Raw genomic sequence first — 8,360 nt, 5'->3', positions numbered from 1 at the left:
TCAAAACCCACTAGTATAATAAAAATGGCATTCATGAAGAGAAAAATAAATAAATAAATAAACCAAAAACCGGGAGGGGGGGCGGAGAAGAAGACACAACAATTACAATTCCTTGAAGCTGACATGACAAGCAAACAGAAAGGACATTGTTGGGTGGGAGGGGGGAGAGGGAGGAGGGAGGGAGGTTTTGGTAATGGGCCACAGTAATCAACCACATTGTATATCGACAAAATAAAATTTTTAAAAAAAACATAGACAAAGCTGTAGAGATTTTGCAAAAAGCATGGTTTATAGTACAATAAATGAAAGTATGTCTTGTTTAGGGGTGCCACTGACTGTGTCCCTGCAGTGTTTTTCAGCTTTCCTGCCTTTGGAAAAAGAAAGCTGCCTGAGGGAGGAATTTTTTGCCCCTTCAAGACCCAGGTTATTTCACACGTGATGACTTTCATCCTCCTGGCGATGTTTAGTATGTCGGGTATATATTTTACATAGAATTAGTGTGTCATGTTTGGTGAGTAGAGTCTGGTGTATATACATGTCTGTGCGTATCTCTTACATTTTTTGAAAATTTCATGTAGTGAGTATGGGGTCAAGTTGTCATTGTACATGAAGGTAGCATGAGTGTGATGTGTTTGGGTGATGCACAGCACACTTTTGTGTATGTATAGGTATTTCATCTTCCATGTGTTATGTGATCTGCATGTCATGTGATATTTAAATACAAGCAGTTATATAAGAGCTTTTTGGTTTCTATGAGAGACTGTGTGGATCTGAGTAATTTTGTGAGATCTGAAAAGACAATGGAACTGTTACAAAAGGCTGTGTCACATATGGATAAAAGGGAGATCATGTGAGCTCCTAGATTGTGGGATTATGTGAAGGGACTAGAGAATTGGGAACAGAGAGGAGTTTGAGAAGGGGGTATATGATTGTTTAACTACATACTCTGTTACTGTGAAATCTGGGGTTCTACAAGAGTGAATTATTTGTGTGAGTTAGAGATTGTGATATTGTAAAAATGAGGTTAGGAGAAAGAAAATTTGAGGAATACAATACATGTGCTGTGAAATGAGGGCATGATGACAATGTGTGAGGGTATGAGTTTACGAGTATATCTGGGAGAATAAAGAAATGGGAGTAAGGAAGGGAGAATGAAGGGATAAGAGTTTACAGAGACAAACCTGAAGATGTATGGTGTCGAGGCTAATGGGGCATGACGGGGTAAAAATTCATGTGTGTTTATGAGGGTAGGAGGTTGTAAGAGGCCAGAGTTCGAGATTCCTTTTCAAATCTTCTGCCTTATGAGGGGACATGAGCTAGGGAGTTTTGCCCCCCTTTTGAAGGTAAATGTAGGATCCACTGCTTCCTCATTAGATACTTCGGTCTCTATCTTTCTGTTTGTCAGAGACCTGCCAACAGTTGTGACCTACAGAGTTCTACTTCTCAGGTTCAGACTGAGTGAGGCTTCCCTGTTTCTCTGACAAGAACTGTCATTCTGCTAGGATTCTGCCTTCTCAAATGCATCCCTGCTCTGATACCCTTCCATTTTTTGACACTTGTCCTTTGCAAGAGTTCCCTGGAATCTCAAGACTTTGTTTTATGTAGATGTAATGAGCATTTCCCAGAGGAGAAATACAAGACCTTGTATTTTTGTGGTGGTCTGGGCATGGGCTGTACCAACTTAAATCTCCCATCTATCACGTTGTAGACAGGATATCTCAGCCAGACCTCACAGCCATGCTTCCATCTCCCTTCCCCACTCTCCGACCCTAGCTTGAGTTTAGACATCTCCACTTACAAGGATTCTTGTGCTCCGAGGAGAAGGAGGAAAAATAATTGGACCTGAAACTGGTTTTCTGCTCTTTCTGTGGAATACCACCAGGCTGTGTATCATCCTTCTGCATCGTCCAGATTTCTGTCAGATTAAATGGAAATTAAAGACATATGTACAATATTTTACCCATCTGTCAGATCTTGATAGCGCACCCTGTTCTGGACACTCATGGAGACCACAGTCTATTTCCTGGCCAAAGCTCCAAAATATAAGTATTTAATAATTTTTAGTTTTACCCAGGTGTCAATGGCTGGATGGACACTATGTACATATTTGTCATAATGAAGCTACTTGTAGTGTGTATCTTGGAACTATGATGTCACATAGAGTACAGTTAATATGATATTTTAATATTTATTTAGCTGACTATACATATGTCATTGTGTTTAACATATTTCATGAAATTTATGGAACACTGAATATTCCCCCAGCCCCCAAGATTTTGGACTGGATTTCTAGGTATTCTCAGACTCCACTGCACTGATCTGCCTTGGCTTTCCCATTCTGCCTTTCTCCTTGCCAGCACAAGAGGGCATCTGTAAAGAGGAGTCACAGGAGAAATATTCTGATTCAGAGGTTTCATCTCCTGAGTCATGGACCAGCATGCTGTCCTCTGAAGTGTACCCAGATTGTAAATCATGTTTATACAAGTTTGAGATTTCTAGAAATTGGAACAAAGTTCAGAAAGATTTAGTGGGTGTTTGGTTCATTCATTCATTCATTCAACTGACAAATATTCTGAATTATGTGCTTAACTTTAGGAACAAACATGACCTATGACCTCTTGGAAAATAAAATCTATATCCTACTACAAACCCTAACATACATGTACACAGAAACATTTGTATTATCATTGGGTGTTGGGATTTGGATTAGACGTCCCCCATTTGGATTAGACTGCATACCATCCACTAATGCTGTATCCCTGATTGTGTCATAATTCATGAGATGATAGAACTATTGACTTCCGTTATTTTGCCAAACTTTTCTTCTGAAAATCCACTCATCTGGAGCCTAGACCTTCTCACAATCTAGTTCTTTGTTCCCAGGATTTAATTCTATACACCAAGGAACCAAAATTCCTGAGGAAACTGCAGAGCTCCATGTAGGGACAAGAGCTTACAGCTAAAACAGCACTTCTGAAAATCCACTCATCTGGAGCCTAGACCTTCTCACAATCTAGTTCTTTGTTCCCAGGGTGTAATTCTATACACCAAGGAACCAAAATTCCTGAGGAAACTGCAGAGCTCCATGTAGGGACAAGAGTTTAGAGCTAAAACAGTGGTTTCCATTCTGCTCTCTTCCTACCACTCTTCTCCCCAGTATACAACTCCCTCCTCCCAACACACACACACAGGAATACTTATTTTGTCCTGAACAGTTATCTCTAGCCTGGGCAGGGAACTGGTGTACTTCAGTATGCTGTTCTTATATCTGGATCTTGCCCTCAAGTCTCCTCATTCCCACCAACTTTGGTTAAGATTTTTGGTACAGTTTGCCTTCTTCTACATTTTTCACACTTTCACTTTCTTCATCCCACATCCTAAAGATTCACAACCTCAAAGAAAACAATTGGTAAATGTTTTTTTAAAGAACTAAATATTTATAATTTTATTATGTTACTGTCCCCATTTCAAATGTTAATGAAGCCCACCAATATCATTTAACTGTTCAAAATTATCAAGATATCGTGAATATGTGTGGCATGTGTATTATGCACACATTTCAGTAAAAAAATTTTTTTTCCCTTTTTTGTCTTTTTTACTGACCAGTAACAGGATCACAACCCTCGGCGTTGCGCCTGCACCACGCTCAGCCAGTGAGCAGGAACCGGTCTCCACATGGGATCCGAACCCTCGACTGGAGCGCCGCCGCGCTCCCAAGCGGCGCACTCTCTAGTGCGCCACCGGGCTGCCCTTCAGTAAAATTTTGTGTGGTGAATGCAGTGTGCTTGGTGTGTACAAATTCATAACATGTTGTTTAAAATTGGGTTAGAATTTAATGTGTGATTGATTTGGTGTTTGCAAATGGGAATATGGGGTTAGTTTTGTTTGAGTGGGAATTGTACGTGTGTTTTATGTCTGTGTTTTAGTTGGAAACATATCTATTCATGTCCATTGCGCCCATTTCATGTCCTGTGATTATGGATTTGTGTATTTTGTTGTTTATTGTTATATGGTTTTGCTGTGCAATGTAATCAGTGGGAATATTCTCTAGCCAGGAAAGAGGCTTTGAATGTTATAACCACAAAGAAATGATAAATGTTTAGGTGATAGATATGCTAACTATTCTGATTAGATCATTATACAATATATGCGTGTACTGAAATAACAAACTGTACCTCATAAACATGTACAATCTAAAATAAATTAAAAATTTGGGGTGTGGTGTGTTTTTGAGAGGCAAATAATCAGATCTAGTACATGGTAAGTGGGCAGTTATGTTAGATATTAATATTTATCATCCTCTGGCTTATTTATGTTTTTTTGTTTGTTTGTTTGTTTGTTTGTTTGTTTAAAGATGACCGGTAAGGGGATCTTAACCCTTGGCTTGGTGTTGTCAGCACCAGGCTCAGCCAGTGAGCGAACCGGCCATCCCTATATGGGATCCGAACCCGCGGCCTTGGTGTTATCAGCACCGCACTCTCCCGAGTGAGCCACGGGCCGGCCCCAGGCTTATTTATGTTTTATGTGTGTATACGCAAACAGGTGTGAGTATGTGTTTTGCATGTCTCATAGTTTACACTCAATAATGTCTTTGAATATTCACTAATGTTATTGAAGGCAGCATGAAGACAGCCTCACTGTCCAGGTCTTTCTCCAAGTGACTATCAAAATATGCAGAGCCCCCAAACTTTGCTGGAAATATCAGATTCTCCTCAGGAGTATAAGCCACGGTTTGGAACTTTGGTGTTGGCTCCAGTCTGTCCCCCTCCCACCACAGAGCAACTGTCTTCCTCATAAGAGTAACTTGTTTACTGTTAATCTCCATGGCAACCACAGCTATCTGGTTTCTTACTTTCCAGAAAGAGCAAAACCCCATCTCCTTGATTCAACCATCATAGCTAAATGGTGTTTACTTTCCAGAAAGAGCCAAACCCCATCTCCTTGATTCAACCATCATAGCTAAATGGTGTTGTGTGTGTGTGTGTGTGTGTGTGTGTGTGATTTCTTTCTTACATTTTACATAGGAGCCCCACATTTACATCTTTATAGTCTGAAACAAAACAATCCTTTTTAACCACTGAGTAAATCCGTTATGACTTAATGTTTCCATCCCTGTGCAAGTAGTATTTAGGTGCTCAAACTTGCTTTTTCAATGTTTCCCTCCCCTCTGTGAGCCACACATTCTTCATTAAGGAGAAAAGTTATAATAACATCATTTACTTCCTCAATAACCTCCGAAGTCAAATAAAGAGAAATGCATTTTTTAAGAAAAATTAGTCTAGACTAACCAATCACTGTGTTTGTGTCAGAGTCATGCAGAATGACTTTATATAGGTAGTATGGGTCCTAAGACCCTCTCAGATTACCTGGGCCCTTAGGGAGAGCAGCGTACATGCATACATCTCTCTCGCACCCTCCTTCAGTCACTTCCCCTCTCTCTCTTTTTCTCTCTCTCCTCTTCTCCTCTACCACATCTAGGAATCCTAGCTTCCTCTTTTTAGGAGGCAATTCCTGCTTATCTTATTCCCCGAGAATATACTAACTCATACCTCTTGACATCTGTGTAGTTTGGGGGGAGTATGTGCTTTTCAGATGTTTTCTTTTCTGTTTCCACTTCATAATTCAACTCTTTGGAGAGTTACTCAAATCAGGTAGCTTTCTTTCTGAATCTCTTCTCTCAGAGAGACAGTTGATGAAGGCAGACAATGAAATTTGTACATTCAAGAACAACAAATCACTCAATAGGCTATCTCTTCACCAAATCACTGTCCTGACTAGTGCTCAGCATGTCATCAGGTCTGTTACAAGTCATCACTAAGGCCTCAGCAGTACATTGTGACCTATGGATGACATCAGCACATTCTAAGGACTCAGCTAGTAGTTATAGGACTGCAAGATTGCTACAACCCACTGCCTGTGGTGATTCCTTTTATACATTGCAAAGTCTGTCTTTAACTTGAATTTCTATATTTTGCATTTAACACCAAAACTAGAGGATAGATGACTTGTATTAAACAAAGGAAATTCTTTAATATGTCTGGGAATACTGCATTACAAAATCTCTCTGGTGGAAATGATAAGGCAGTACTTGACAGTATTAGGATTAGAACCATGCTTGTCTCATGCAAATAATAAATATGTCTTAGTTGTACTATTTTACTTATGTATAAACATAAATATGTGAAATGTATGTTGGTACACAGATGTGTATTTGAGAACATGTCATAAATTCATACAATAACATTTACTGAATTTCCTCTGCTATTGACAATATATCTTCACAAAGAGACATGTCTCTTTTGCCACTCTTTCTCATCACTTTCCCATTAGTTTGGAAGAAGTGATAACCTTTGGCTTTACAACTCCTGGCCCTTGTCAGGAATTCTGCTTTTCTCAAGCCTGAAGGTCTCACTCTCCAGGCTTCTATTTCAGGCCCCAGACTATGTCTTCTGAAAACACCTGGGTCTTGTATTGGACTTGAACTCTGGGGCAGCTCCATTCTTCCTCCGACCTGCCACAGACCACACCTCATCTCTTAGGGTCAATATGTGTTTACTCTCAATGTTAGTAATTATCATAAGAACCAGGCAATAACCTAGCCCCCTTCAGTCTGGAAATATCAGATTCTCTTCAGGCTTGGTGTTATCAGCACCGCACTCTACCGAGTGAGCCACGGGGCAGCCTAGGAATTCTGTTTTTCTCAAGTCTGAAGGTCTCACTCTCCAGGCTTCTATTTCAGGCCCCGGGCTATGCCTTCTGAAAACACCTGGGTCTTTATAGGACTTGAACTCTGGGGCAGCTCCATTCTTCCACCCACCCACCACAGAACACACCTCATCTCTTAGGGTCAATATGTGTTTACTTCCAATGTTAGTAATTATCGTAAGAACCAGGCCATGACCCAGCCCCCTTCAGTCCTTTACCTGCAATAGGCCCTGCCTCTTGGATGTTCCCCTCACACATCATGGCCACTGAATGACAGGCACATTTATCAAGAAATTTTCAGCTTTGTTAGCTATCAGAAAAAAGTAAAATTAAAGCAAAAATTAGATACTACCTTTCATGTATCAAATTGGTAAAAATTAGAGGGTCAAACTATACCAAATGATTATAGAGGTTATGGATGAAAGGGGGAATCTTTATAAACTAAAATCAAGTATTGACCTATGTAGCCATGTTGGAGAACAATCGGGCAACATTTTATAAAATGAAATAAGCATGTAACCGATGGCTTTATAATCTCACTCTATAAAGGGATATTTACAAGTATGATATTCCCCGTATTATTTATGCTATCAGGGAGTTGGAATTTTTAGTTTCTAACTCAAGAAGAAAGGATAAATTATGGTAGGTACAAACTATAGAATTAATTTCCAAGAAGAAGTCAAGTCAACTAAAATATATGTCTATGGGGAGGAGCAACAGGAAGGGACTGGTGATTAGAGATAAAAGAGAAAATATAACTCAATGAAGTAATCAAAAGTGTTTTCTTTAACAGGCTAATGACTGAGGGTATTATTAATTCAATAGTCTATAATTTTTAAACTGGAAAAAAATGAATAATTTCCTCCCAAAGTAAAAATGGCTCTGATTGGGTCTAGATCTAAGAGAACAGATTGTTCTTACTGTATTGGTTTTCTGTTGCTATAGCAAATTACTGCTAATTTAGTGGCTTAAAATATAAATTTATTATAGTTCTGGAGATCAGAAGTACAATATGAGCCTTGAGTCCTCAAATCAAGGTGTTGGCAGGGCTGGTTCAGTCTGGCAGCTCTCTGGGAGAATCGGTCCCTTGCCTTTCCCAGGTTCCAGAGGCTGCCTGCACCCCCTCGCTCGTGTTCACTTCCTTCATCTGCAGAACGTGTCACTCCAACATCTGCTTCCACTGTTATACCTTCATTCTGACTGGCACTCTCTTGGCTCCCTAATAAACACCCTGTGGTTACATTGTTTTCACTCACATAATCCAAAATAATCTTCCCATTTCAAAATCCTTAACTTAATCCCATCTGCAAAGTCTTTTTTACCATGGAAGGTAACATATTCATAGGTTCCAGGGATTAGGAGGTTGATGTTTTTGGGGGGAGGAGAGGGAGTGTGCATTTTTCAGCCTACCACACCAGGACAAAAACAGAGTATGAGAGAGAATTCACCTATAGTAAAATATAGTGATCTGAGAATAGAAATTCCAAAGTAAGCAAAATCAATAGACAATGGCACAGCAACTATGTAAACATTGACTAAAACAAAGCAGTATGAAATAAAAAAACAAAAACTCCAGTTTGAGATGAAACATAACAAAAGGAACAGAAAGACAACACATGAAAATTACTCATGCCATAGAACTTTGGAAACGAGAT

The sequence above is a fragment of the Galeopterus variegatus genome, unplaced genomic scaffold, assembly GCF_000696425.1.
Source record: "Galeopterus variegatus unplaced genomic scaffold, G_variegatus-3.0.2 Scaffold5953, whole genome shotgun sequence".
Taxonomy (NCBI): Eukaryota; Metazoa; Chordata; class Mammalia; order Dermoptera; family Cynocephalidae; genus Galeopterus; species Galeopterus variegatus.
This window is presented reverse-complemented; position numbering follows the sequence as displayed.